The sequence below is a fragment of the Artemia franciscana genome, chromosome 2 (assembly GCF_032884065.1).
Source record: "Artemia franciscana chromosome 2, ASM3288406v1, whole genome shotgun sequence".
Taxonomy (NCBI): domain Eukaryota; kingdom Metazoa; phylum Arthropoda; class Branchiopoda; order Anostraca; family Artemiidae; genus Artemia; species Artemia franciscana.
Genome location: NC_088864.1, coordinates 45,804,448 through 45,818,687, shown reverse-complemented (window position 1 = coordinate 45,818,687; position 14,240 = coordinate 45,804,448). Strand labels below are relative to the sequence as shown.

Below are 14,240 nucleotides of genomic sequence, written 5' to 3'. Positions count from 1 at the left end.
ACTAGGTGTTGGGGTGGCGCGAAGCGCCACCCCAACAGCTAGTATATAAAAATAAGTTGTCTGTGGATGGATGGATGGATGGATGTGTCAGGTGACGTCACCTGAAAAAACTGGATCAGGTGACGTCAAAACTGAAAAAACTAAAAAAAGGCAAAAACTACAAAAAAAACTAAAAACTAATAAAAAAAATAAAAAAGCTAAAAAACTAAAAAAACTATAAAGGTAAAAACCAATAAAAAACTAAAAAAAAAACTGAAAAAACTAAAAAAAGGCAAAAACTACAAAAAAAACTAAAAACTAATAAAAAAAGTAAAAAAGCTAAAAAACTAAAAAAACTAAAAAAACTAAAAAAAGGTAAAAAACTAAAAAAAATAAAAAATAAAAAAAAACTAAAAAAAAGGAAAAAACTGAAAAATAAGCTAAAATAAAGGTAAAAACCAATAAAAAACTAAAAAAAAAAGGAAAAAACTAATAAATGACGACACTCAAAGAGAAAGCGACCAGGACAAAAGGAATGTTCGATTAGCAATCAACAAAGCACCGGGACACAGGGAGTATAAATGACGACCAGGACATAAGTAAAAAAAAAAAAAACTATCTATATATATAAAAATAAGTTGTCTGTGGATCTGTGGATCGTGGATCAGGTGACGTCACCTGAAAAAACTGGATCAGGTGACGTCAAAACTGAAAAAACTAAAAAAAGGCAAAAACTACAAAAAAAACTAAAAACTAATAAAAAAAATAAAAAAGCTAAAAAACTAAAAAAACTAAAAAAAGGTAAAAAACTAAAAAAACTAAAAACTAAAAAAAAACTAAAAAAGGTAAAAACTAAAAGAACTAAAAAAGAAAAAAATAAATGACGACACTCAAAGAGAAAGCGACCAGGACAAAAGGAATGTTCGATTAGCAATCAACAAAGCACCGGGACACAGGGAGTATAAATGACGACCAGGACACAAGAAAAAAAAACTAAAAACTAATAAAAAAACTAAAAAATCTAAAAATCTAAATAAACTAAAAAAGAAAAAAAAAGGAAAAAAATAAAGGAGAAAAACAAAACTAAAAAACGAATGTATATACAGACCGGTACACCGGGATACAAATGACGACCGGGACACAGGGAATATAAATAACGACCGGGACACAGGGACACAACTACAACGGGGACACCGGGGGAAACAGGGGGATATAAATGACGACCGGGACAAAAAAACTAAAAAGAAATAAAAACTAAAAACTAATAAAAAAAACTAAAAAATCTAAAAATCTAAATAAGCTAAAAAAGAAAAAAAAAGGAAAAAAATAAAGGAGAAAAACAAAACTAAAAAACGAATGTATATACAGACCGGGACACCGGGATACAAATGATGACCGGGACCCGGGACACAGGGAATATAAATGACGACCGGGACACAGGGACACAACTACAACGGGGACACCGGGGGAAACAGGGGGATGTAAATGACGACCGGGACACCGGGACAGGGAATGGTCGATTAGCAATCACCATCAACAAAGCTCAAGGGCAATCATTAGAATCATGAGGTATAGATCTGAATACAGATTGTTTTCCCATGGACCATTATATGTTGCATGTTCAAGAGTCGGTAAACCTGACAATCTATTTATATGCAAAGACAATGGGACAGCAAAGAATGTTGTATATTCGCAAGTTTTACGTAGTTAAAACCATATATATATATATATATATCTATATTCACAGGTGGGACATAGGGACACAACTACAATGGCGCGTAACTATTATGGCGCGTAACGACTTACGCGCGCGGGGGGGCTTGGGGGGGGCGCGAAGCGCCCCCACCAACTAGGTGTTGGGGTGGCGCGAAGCGCCACCCCAACAGCTAGTATATATATATATATATATATATATACTAGCTGTTGGGGTGGCGCTTCGCGCCACCCCAACACCTAGTTGGTGGGGGCGCTTCGCGCCCCCCCCAAGCCCCCCCGCGCGCGTAAGTCGTTACGCGCCATATTAGTTACGCGCCATTGTAGTTGTGTCCCTACGTCCCACCTGTGAATATAGATATATATATATATATATATATGTTTTTAACTACGTAAAACTTGCGAATATACAACATTCTTTGCTGTCCCATTGTCTGTGCATATAAATAGATTGTTTACCGACTCTTGAAAATGCAACATATAATGGTCCATGGGAAAACAATCCGTATTCAGATCTATACCTCATGATTCTAATGATTGCCCTTGAGCTTTGTTGATGGTGATTGCTAATCTACCATTCCCTGTGTCGCCATCGTCATTTATATATCCCCTTGTGCCCCCCGGCATCCCCTTTGTAGTTTTGTCCCTGTGTCCCGGTCGTCATTTGTGTCCCGGTGTCCCAGTCTGTGATTTCTCTTTGAGTGTCCCGGGCGTCATTTATATTCCATGTGTCCCGGTGTCTTGGTCGTCATTTATATCCCCCTGTGCCCCCCGGCGTCCCCGTTGTAGTTGTGTCCCTGTGTCCCGGTCGTCATTTATATTCCCTGTGTCCCGGTCGTCATTTGTATCCCGGTGTCCTTGTCTGTATATACATTCGTTTTTTAGTTTTGTTTTTCTCCTTTATTTTTTTCCTTTTTTCTTTTTTTTCTTTTTTAGTTTATTTAGATTTTTAGATTTTTTAGTTTTTTTATTAGTTTTTATTTTTTTTCTTTTTAGTTTTTTTGTAGTTTTTACCTTTTTTTTAGTTTTTTTAGTTTTTTTTACTTATATCCTGGTCGTCATTTATACTCCCTGTGTCCCGGTCGTCATTTGTGTCCCGGTGCTTTGTTGATTGCTAATCGAACATTCCTTTTGTCCCGGTCGCTTTCTCTTTGAGTGTCGTCATTCATATTCCCTATGTGCCGGTGTCCCGGTCGTCATTTGTGTCCCGATGTCCCGGTCTGTAATTTCGTCAGTTGAAAACTTATGATGAAATAAATTTTTAATTTTTTCCTTTTTTTTGTTTTTAGTTTTTTTTATTGGTTTTTACCTTTTTTAGGTTTTTTAGTTTTTTTCTTTTTTCTTTTTAGTTTTTTTTGAAGTTTTTATCTTTTTAGTTTTTTTATTTTTATTTATATTTTTATAGTTTTCTTTTTCTCCTTTATTTTTCAGTTTTTTCCTTTTTTTAGTTTTTTTTTCTTTTTTAGTTCTTTTAGTTTTTACCTTTTTTAGTTTTTTTTAGTTTTTTTAGTTTTAGCTTTTTTTATTTTTTTTTATTAGTTTTTAGTTTATTTTATGGTTTTTTCCTTTTTTTAGTTTTTTTTAGTTTTTTATCTTTTTTTAGTTTTTTTTTAGTTTTTAAGCTTTTTTAGATTTTTTTATTTTGTTTTCTTTTTTTTGTAGTTTTTACCTTCTTTAGATTTTTGCTTCTTTTATTTTTGCTTTTTGGTAACATTCTACCTTTTTCAATGTTTTTCAATTTTTCAGTGTTCATTCTAACATTGATGTTAGAAAAAAATTTTACGTACCAAGCATGCAAACACTCGACAATTTATAATAAAACTCAAAATTATAAATATCTGTTATAAGGTTTTCGAATTACTTTAATCTATTGTCAAAATATATAGAAATATTTATGCAATTACCAGTTTCTACATTTTTAGTTTCAGTTTGCTTTTCAGTTTAGTTTCATTTTTATATATATTTAAGATATAATCTGGCGTAACGGACAGACAACTTATTTTTATATATATAGAAGAAGATAGATTTTTATATATATAGATACAGTTTCTTCTTTAGTTTTTTTTCTTTTTTAGTTTTTTCTTTTTTTAGTTTCTTCTTTTTATTGATTTTTTTTCTTCAATTTCTCAATGTTCATTCTAACATTGACACTTGGAAAAATCTTTACGTGCCAAGCATGCTAAAGCTCCAACAATTTAAATTAAACCTCAAATTTGGGGTATCTGTTTTAAGGTTTTCGAATTACTTTAATCTATTGTCAAAATATATTGAAATATTTGTGCAATTCCCAGTTTTTTTTTAGTTTTTTTTTTAGTTTTTAGCTTTTTTAGTTTTTGTTTAGTTTTTTATCTTTTTTATTTTTTTACGTTTTTTCTTTTTAGGTTTTTTCTTTTTTTAATTTTTTTAATTTTTAATTTTTTTTTTTAGTTTTTTCTCTTAGTTTTTTTTTAGTTTTTTACCATTTTTCTTTTTCGAATTACTTTTATCTATTGTCAAAATATTTCAAAATATTTATGCAATTTCCAGTTTTTACATTCTAGTTTGTTTTCTTTTATATATATAGAAGATATAATCTAGCGTAATGTCGCTCCTTACTTTCAGTTTAAAAAAACTAGTTTTTTTATGTAATTTTTTAATAAATGAATTATCTTTCCCGCAATAAATGAGGAGGTTTCAGGTCCTCAACATTTATACTGCACCCTTTGTCATGTAATCATCCAAATAAATATGTATGTTTCTCCAGTTGAAAGTAAAAGTCAAATAAAATATCGAAAATTGATACTTCGTCGTAGCATGGTCTTTCTGACAATATGTTATGGCAAGATCATTCTTTGTTGTTTAAAACTAAAACTAGGTCTTTTTTTTCATTCGAATAAAATCTCTTTTAAGTAGCTTACGATTGCTGGTTCGATGCGATGAGCCTTGAAAAGGGAAAAATAAACCCCGGCGTGACCAATCTTCTCTGGAAAAAAAATAGCATTTTTTCATAGTAGCTTTATGATTCTCATACATGTAGAATTTAATTTTACAATTTTCATCAAGAATATTATTATAAATACACCGCTTTTAGGGAATATTTACTACTTCTTCTAAAACTAGGCAGACATTGAAGAGCTCTTAACTTTGGATGGGTAATTTTAAAGTTTTACTAATTTTGAATCGCCATGAGAAATTCTAATAAGTATATTGTCATTAAAATTTCATTTTTACTACTTTCCATTACTGTTGGTACGAGTAGATCTTTAATTACAGTTGATTACCATGTTCTATTTGATTGTCTGTAGGGTAAAACTGTTTTTTTGTGCCACAAAACGGCAGAAAACGTCATTTTGCGACGACACCATTTCTTTTCCTACTTGAAATGGACACCAAACATTTCCAATTCCATTTTAGTTAGCCCTCTTTCAAAAATCTAGGACCATTACCTTAGTAGAATCCCGGTAAAAAGAAAAGAATCAACAAGACAATAGACACATATTTGTGACCATCCTGCCAGAAAAAGCCAAATTTTGTATTTTTTTTTATTTAATAGGGGCTCAAAATCCATATTTAAAATCTTTTCTCTAATCTTCAATGCTATGGATTAGTTCTCGTAAACATTATTCTATTTTTTGGCGGTGTTTTTTTCAATCCCTCCAAAATTGGGGAAATCTTTTCAGGCTCATGACTTTTATGAGCATTTTAAACTTCACGAATTTTAATTACAGAATCACCAAAGTCAATTAATTTTAGTTAAATATTGGTATCAAGATTTTATTTATTAGAATCCTGATTTCCATTAGCAAGAATAAGTCTTTAATTGCAGTTTGCTCCCACAAGCAGTTTATGACCAACAAATAAATTTTCAAATGGGATAATTTCATTTATTTAGACAGTGAAACAAAACAGGTACAAGAAATCAGATATTTTGATCATATATAACGCGACCGTCATCAGTAGAATTACAAAAATAATATAATTGAAACTAGTATATTTATACGCTCAAAAATGAGTCATTAAAAAAATAACAAATTTCCGGATTATCCACTGGATTATTTTTAGAGAAAGTTCAACAATGAAGTTCATTCAAAGTCTTGATACAAAATTTCCTTCTTTAGTCCCGCCCAAAAGCAAAACAAATTTACAATGAAGGTGGCGAAATTTTTGTGTCTTCTAATTGCAAACAAAATTTTGAGTTTCAAGCAGTGAAATGCAGACAAAATTTTGGCAATTTTCAGCGAAAATATAGAAAATGATGTTAAACTAAAAAATCGTGAGTTTTCCAAGGGACATCAACCCAAAGTTTGCCCTTTATTGTAAATACATCTGGTTAATAGTATTTTAAGTGACTAAATTTATATTACTTACCTTTGGTTATAAATGTACAACACAAGTAAACTAAAGATTTTACGTTTCTTTCTTTAATATTTTACAATTCTCATTTAAGTCACCTACTTCTGCCTTTTTTTCGAAGCTTCATCCATACTCTGAAACAAATATCTTGGAACCTGCCTGATAGTAAATGTGATGATTTTCCGAATAAGGTGAAAAGAATTAGCTAAAATATAAATCGATGGATTTAGAATTCTTGATTGCTTTTTGATTAGTTTTAGTTTTCTTATTTATTTTTTTCCTAAAGACAATTTTACTGAGCAGGTGAGTTTATATTGTTAATAGATCATTTGGGAACATTCTGAATAAGAATGAAAAGAATAAGCTAAAACGAAAACAAATGGATTTGGTTTAGTATTGCAATAAAAACACCTGGAGCATGTGCATCACTTTAGCACCTTGAGAAATATTGTGGCTGATCCACAAATTTCAAATTTATATCCGAATGGAGTGAGAAGAAAAACATACTGTTTTTCTTCACGTTCTGTCTGTCTGCCGGTCTGTCCCGGTTTTGCTACTTTAGGCACTTCCAGGTAAGCGAGGACGATGAAATTTGCAGGCGTATCAGGGACCAGACGAGACTAAATTAGAAATAGCCGTTTTCCCCATTTGACCATCTGAGGGGGAGTGGGGGCCGGTTAATTCGGAATAAAAGAAAAAATGAAGTATTTTTAACTTACGAACGAGTGATAGGATCTTAGTGAAATTTGAAGTTTGGATCCGGTGACATTGGGGGGAGTTGGAGGGGAGGAGAAACCTAAAATCATGGAAAACGCTTAGAGTGGAGGGATCGGGATGCAACTTGGTGGGGAAAATAAGCAGAAGTCCTAGATACATGATTGACATAATCGGAACGGATCCGCTCTCTTTCGGGTATTTGGGGGGGGGGTGTTAATTCTGAAAAATTTGAAAAATAAGGTATTCTTAACTTACATACGAGTGATCGGATATCAATGAAATTTGATATTTAGAAGGATATCGTGTCTCAGAGCTGTTATTTTAAATCCCGACCGGATCTGATGACATTGGGTGGGGGGGGAGTTGGGAGAAGGAAACCTAAAATCTTGGAAAACACTTAGAGTGGAGGGATCGGGATGAAACTTGGTGGGAAAAATAAGCACAAGTCCTAGATACGTGATTGACATAACTGAAATGGATCTGCTCTGTTTGGGGGTCTTGGGGGGAGGGTTAATTCTGAAAAATTAGAAAAAATAGGTATTTTTAACTTACGAAGGAGTGATCGGATCTTAATAAAATTTCATATTTAGAAGGACCTCGTAACTCAGATCTCTTATTTTAAATCCCGACCAGATCTATCGTCATTGGGGGGGGGGGACCGGAAATCTTAGAAAATAATTAAAGTTGAGAGATCAGGATGAAACTTGCTGGGAAAAATAAAAACAAGTCCAAGATACGTGACTGACATAACTGGACCAGATCCGTTCTCTTTGTTGAAGTGGGGGGAGTAATTTGAAAGAATTAGAAAATACTAGCTGTTGGGGTGGCGCTTCGCGCCACCCCAACAACTAGTTGGTGGGGGCGCTTCGCGCCCCCCCCAAGCCCCCCCGCGCGCGTAAGTCGTTACGCGCCATTGTAGTTGTGTCCCTATGTCCCACCTGTGAATATAGATATATATATATATATATATATATATATGTTTTTAACTACGTAAAACTTGCGAATATACAACATTCTTTGCTGTCCCATTGTCTGTGCATATAAATAGATTGTTTACCGACTCTTGAAAATGCAACATATAATGGTCCATGGGAAAACAATCCGTATTCAGATCTATACCTCATGATTCTAATGATTGCCCTTGAGCTTTGTTGATGGTGATTGCTAATCTACCATTCCCTGTGTCGCCATCGTCATTTATATATCCCCTTGTGCCCCCCGGCATCCCCTTTGTAGTTTTGTCCCTGTGTCCCGGTCGTCATTTGTGTCCCGGTGTCCCAGTCTGTGATTTCTCTTTGAGTGTCCCGGGCGTCATTTATATTCCATGTGTCCCGGTGTCTCGGTCGTCATTTATATCCCCCTGTGCCCCCCGGCGTCCCCGTTGTAGTTGTGTCCCTGTGTCCCGGTCGTCATTTATATTCCCTGTGTCCCGGTCGTCATTTGTATCCCGGTGTCCCGGTCTGTATATACATTCGTTTTTTAGTTTTGTTTTTCTCCTTTATTTTTTTCCTTTTTTATTTTTTTCTTTTTTAGTTTATTTAGATTTTTAGATTTTTTAGTTTTTTTTTAGTTTTTATTTTTTTTTCTTTTTAGTTTTTTTGTAGTTTTTACCTTTTTTTTAGTTTTTTTAGTTTTTTTTACTTATATCCTGGTCGTCATTTATACTCCCTGTGTCCCGGTCGTCATTTGTGTCCCGGTGCTTTGTTGATTGCTAATCGAACATTCCTTTTGTCCCGGTCGCTTTCTCTTTGAGTGTCGTCATTCATATTCCCTATGTGCCGGTGTCCCGGTCGTCATTTGTGTCCCGATGTCCCGGTCTGTAATTTCGTCAGTTGAAAACTTATGATGAAATAAATTTTTAATTTTTTCCCTTTTTTGTTTTTAGTTTTTTTTTTATTGGTTTTTACCTTTTTTTAGGTTTTTTAGTTTTTTTCTTTTTTCTTTTTAGTTTTTTTTTGAAGTTTTTATCTTTTTAGTTTTTTTATTTTTATTTTTTTAGTTTTCTTTTTCTCCTTTATTTTTCAGTTTTTTCCTTTTTTTAGTTTTTTTTCTTTTTTAGTTCTTTTAGTTGTTACCTTTTTTAGTTTTTTTTAGCTTTTTAGTTTTTTAGCTTTTTTTATTTTTTTTTTTATTAGTTTTTAGTTTATTTTATGGTTTTTTCCTTTTTTTAGTTTTTTTTTAGTTTTTTATCTTTTTTTAGTTTTTTTTTTAGTTTTTAAGCTTTTTTAGATTTTTTTATTTTGTTTTCTTTTTTTTTGACCCTTTTTTTGTTTTTAGTTTTTTTTTTATTGGTTTTTACCTTTTTTTAGGTTTTTTAGTTTTTTTCTTTTTTCTTTTTAGTTTTTTTTGAAGTTTTTATCTTTTTAGTTTTTTTATTTTTATTTATATTTTTTTAGTTTTCTTTTTCTCCTTTATTTTTCAGTTTTTTCCTTTTTTTAGTTTTTTTTTCTTTTTTAGTTCTTTTAGTTTTTACCTTTTTTAGTTTTTTTAGTTTTTTTAGTTTTTTAGCTTTTTTTATTTTTTTTTATTAGTTTTTAGTTTATTTTATGGTTTTTTCCTTTTTTTAGTTTTTTTTTAGTTTTTTATCTTTTTTTAGTTTTTTTTTGGTTTTTAAGCTTTTTTAGATTTTTTTATTTTGTTTTCTTTTTTTTGTAGTTTTTACCTTCTTTAGATTTTTGCTTCTTTTATTTTTTTAGCTTTTTTAGTTTTTTTTCGTTTTTTCTTTTTAGTTTTTTTGTAGTTTTTATCTTTTTTATTTTTTGTATTTTTATTCATATTTTTTTAGTTTTCTTTTTCTCTTTTATTTTTCAGTCTTTTCCTTTTTTTAGTTTTTTTCTTTTTTAGTTTTTAGTTTTTTTTAGTTTTTTATCTTTTTTAGTTTTTTTATTAGTTTTTTTTTTTGTAGTTTTTGCCTTTTTTTATTTTTTTCAGTTTTTTTTTAGTTATTAGATTTTTACCTTTTTTTAGTTTTTTTTAGTTTTTTAGCTTTTTTAGTTTTTTTTTCTTTTTAGTTTTTTTTGTAGTTTTTACCTTTTTTAGTTTTTTTCTTCTTTTGTATTAGTGTGAAATAATTCAGACGTCATATGCGGACAAACATGACGTCACCTGATCCACAGATCCACACACAGACAACTTATTTTTATATATATAGATGAGGTATTTGTAACTTACGAACGGGTGATCATACCTTAATGAAATTTGTTATTTAGAAGGACCTTGTGCTTTAGAGCTCTCATTTTAAATCCCGACCAGATCCGGTGACATTGGGGGGAGTTGGAGGGGGAAACCGGAATTCTTGGAAAACGTGAAACTTGAGGTATCTTTATCTTACGAATGGGTGATCGGAACTTAATGAAACTTGATATGTAGAAGGATTGTATGTCTCAAATGCTCCATTTCAATTCGAATCGGATCCGGGGACATAGGGGGCTGGAGGGGGGAAACAGAATTCTTGGAAACCAGAAATCTTGGAAAACGCTTAAGAGTAGAGAGATTGGGATGAAACTTGATAGAAAGAATAAGCACAAGTTATAGATACGTGATTGGCATAATTGGAACGGATCCGTTGTCTTGGAGAGGGCTGGGGGATGTTAATTTGGAAAAATTTGAAAAATTGAGGTATTTTTAACATAAGAACGGGTGACCTGATCTTAATGAAATTTAATATTTAGAAAGAACACATGCCTCTAAATGCTTATTTCGAATCCCAACCAGATCTGCTGACATTGGGGGGAGTTGGAGGGGGAAACCGGAAATCTCGGGAAACGCATAGAGTGGAGAATTCCGGGTGAAACTTGGTGGATAGAATAAGCAAATGTCGTAGATACGTGATTGAGGTATCCGTACTGGATCCGTTCTCTTTGGGGGAGCTATGGGGTTGGGTTCAGTGCTTTGGCGAGTTTGGTGCTTCTGGACGTGCTAGGAAGATGAAATTTGTAGGCGTGTCAGGGAGCTGCACAAATTGACTTGATAAAGTCGTTTTCCCGATTCGACCATTTAGGGGGCTGAAGGGAGAGGAAAAATTAGAAAAATGAGCCATTTATAACTTACGAGTGGGTGATCAGATCTTAATGAATTTTTATAATTAGGGGGACCTCGTGACTTAGAGCTCCTATTTTAAATCCTGACCGGCATTAAGCCTCTGATTTTCCTTTTAAACCAATCTATTGATTCTTATAATTTTGTTAGAGCTCATACCATATGAGCTCTTGGCTCTTGGCCCTTCCGGCCTCGTCACAAGTGCCATATGAGCTCTTAGCTCTTGTTGTATTGGTAATTCGAGAATTATTGAAAAAAGTACTTGATTTACTTTGTCGATAAACCCTTTTTTGTCAGGCAGATCACTTGGCCAAACACGACGCGAAAAAAAAATCAAATCAGAAATTCCCTATTGAGCTCTAATACTTGACCTTTCACCCAATAAAATTTATTCCAGTTAGTTTAGCATGACCTCGCTTGTCCGAGTGCAAAAGCGATAACAAAAATCGCCTGGTTTTCCAAAAACTAGACCATTAACAAACTTGTTCTGCGATAATAAAGATAAATGGTGTTCTGTTCAGAATGAACAGCTTCGTAAGGATAAAATGGCTGGTTCCATTTCTTGCCCATCTTTTTCTCATCTCCGGGGAGATATACAGTTACGGATAATGGTCATTCGCATAATAATTTAGACAATGCAGTTCATGTCAATGATATAGATAGGTGTTGTAGTGGGGCCGTTAAGCATAATAATTGTGTGCTTCTGGCAAAAAGCACCAAAATTGGCCAAAATATAGATTAAGCACGAGAAATCTAATAGTGAGGGGAAGCACGTCGAGCGGGTACTCTAAAGCACCTTTACGAGTGCCCGAAGCTCTAAAAAAATGTGCGAGTTTACCAGCATCTTTAGAGAATCATCGAAACCTCTGAATATACATTTTAAGATATGGCGATTCCAATGGTGGCAATTACTCTGAAGCGCGCAATAGAACGCTAAAAAATGTATAAAACGCAAAATAGGAGAGTCTACCACATGTAATACGAAAACAGGCGAAAACATACATTAGAGTGCTAGAAGTCCGAAGATTACAAGTAACACCTCGAGTCTGCGCGTCCAAGCGCAAATTTGCATACTCAAAAGCGTGAAAAAAGCGCAAAACTGATAAAGAGTTTAAAGAAACTCCAAAAAAAGTAGTTATGTAGTACAAGGTATTGGGAACTCAACAATCAAAGGTAGAAAGTCGAGCGATTGCTTTTTAACACCTTTGCAATCGCTGAAAAGTGTGCTAAAAACGCAGAACTCACCTGCTTGTTAAAGAAAGTTCAGATTTGGTAGAAACACGGTTTGAAATACAGAAAGTTGAATGGTGTTGAGAAGAAAGTGAATCTTTAAGCCAGAATCTGGTACAAGCTTGCCTTAATGCCCCTTTCGAGCACGAAAATAGAATAATTTACAAAACATTAGTTCCTTAAAACAAGCGATAACTCGAAATGACATCAAACATACAACACGAAGAGCAATTTAGAGTCTCAAGCAGAGCCCGTGACATTTAATGGCACGAAGAGAATGAAGGATTTCGCACACACATAGAAGCCTACATAGCAATTTTTTGCAGATGCGCAACCAAAATAGCCATTTCCGTTTGCTACTTTAGCGACATTGTTTTGATTGTCATTCTTATTTGAAAATGGAATGCAAACTAAGACAATAAATATCAAATAATATGGTACTTCGTTGAGATATCAGATCACATGTTGAACAACTGGGATTCCAAGTTTAGCTTAAGCCTCAAAAGGGACACCAAAATACATAATACACAAAAACAAATTACAATTGCCAGGATCCGTGGCAAGAACATAATTCGGTGCGCTCAAGTGAGCTGCTCTTGCAGTTGCAGCGCACAGAGCATTGCTTTTTGACACTGCATGGTTTAAGCTCTTAACAGGAGACAGAAGATTGGAGCAGGGTTGACCGTCGGGGAGCCCATAGCCCATTACGAGTCTTTTACCATCCGTAATTGTTGGGGTTCTTTTCGGGAATAAAATAAAAACGAGAACTGGACCATACTTGTGCTTGAATGTAAGCGCGCCGAATGTGCTGGTTTTGTGCATCCTGGGTTGACAGAAGTATGTCCATGGATGATTATTTTCTTGCGCACAGATACTTTCTCAGCTTGTTTACTGACTTTATCCAACTGAATCTGTCATATACAAGCACAATCAACTTTTCAATCTATGCAAAGTCGTTTTCAGTGAGTTTTTGAAGAGGAGAAGGGAGGCCGTTGAAGACCGGTGCTTTCAACCTTTGTCCGATACATAGCTTGCTGCGCTTTTCTCGTGTAGAAATTTACATGATTTTGGACTTATTGACGTCAAAACGACGTCAACTTGCTTGTGAGTCATTTGTGAAATACTTACGAAAGTATTGGTAGATTTCTTCTGTATCTTGTATAAGACGTCTTGATTTTGGCTTTATAAGGTTGATTAGGACAGTACCATCAAAAACCTTGGAATTGGCGTGATGTTTCTCGGTCACAACTTCAGAAGAATAAACTTTGAGCAAAGTTCCAATATCAGACTTCTTGCCGGATCTCAGATTCCCTGATCAGAGATTGAAGGAGGGCAAGGCTGGTTCTCGTGTCTGAAAAGCTCTTCCAAGTCAGAGCCTCTGGTGTTGCGGCCAATATAGAGTTTGTCAAAGAGGGCCGAATCTGACTTGGTCATATGAAGGATCGATTTTGATTTCGGTATCGATGATAGAATGGGAGTTAAATAGTGGCATCTTGTTTTGGTGCATCGATGAATCAATAGATTTTGTGCGTTTTACGAAACTCTCTTCCACAAAAGTATCACACCATAATTCGGCAAATCATTACGAACCCATGTCGTGATGTTCAGTAGTCCGCTGTTCCTTCACATTTCGGAGTTCTTAAGCCATCTTTACCCTTTTTGGTGCTCCAATCATGAGTCTCCTGAAAGTGGATCGTGGGTTTTGATGTTAAATGCATTCACTTGATCTAGCAGGATAGAAGAAAATGGTTTGCCTCTAGCAGAAACTACAAACTTTCCTGTTTCGAATTCCCTGTAAACAGATGGACAGACTGACTATATTGTCTACATATCTCTGATATGTACAGACAACTATCAGGCATAGTTTTGATGATAAAGGACATATAGAGCTATAAACATCCAACTATTTTAGTAAACAGAAAAAAGTATGGAGTATATTTTGATGCACTTCTGAGTATTTAAAAAAAAAGATTCCCAAAAAAGAATTGGATTCAATTAATCGAGCGAGGTCAGAGTCAAGGGACTTAAGTCAAGCTTAGTCCCAAACTTTACTTTACTTTTACTCTTTACTTTACTTTACTAACTAGCTTTACTATGATTGTTCACAATTCGATTGTTTTTATGAGCTTGTGAAGTCTGTTTTCAGATTCTCATACTACAAAAGTGTTTCAAATTTGTGATTTCATAATTAAGTAGAAAAGAAGTCCACCACTTTTACTGGTGTATTCACC

The 14,240-nt window shown here is 33.7% G+C and overlaps 1 long non-coding RNA gene across 1 annotated transcript; it reads right to left on the bottom strand.

The window, feature by feature from the left end:
• Positions 1–8,145: 8,145 nt before the first annotated feature.
• On the bottom strand, positions 8,146–11,825 carry LOC136042703 (uncharacterized). The gene is made up of 2 exons (XR_010621394.1): positions 9,002–11,825; positions 8,146–8,611 (listed from the first exon to the last, which is right to left on the bottom strand). It is a non-coding gene; the product is annotated as an uncharacterized LOC136042703 (long non-coding RNA).
• Positions 11,826–14,240: the final 2,415 nt, after the last annotated feature.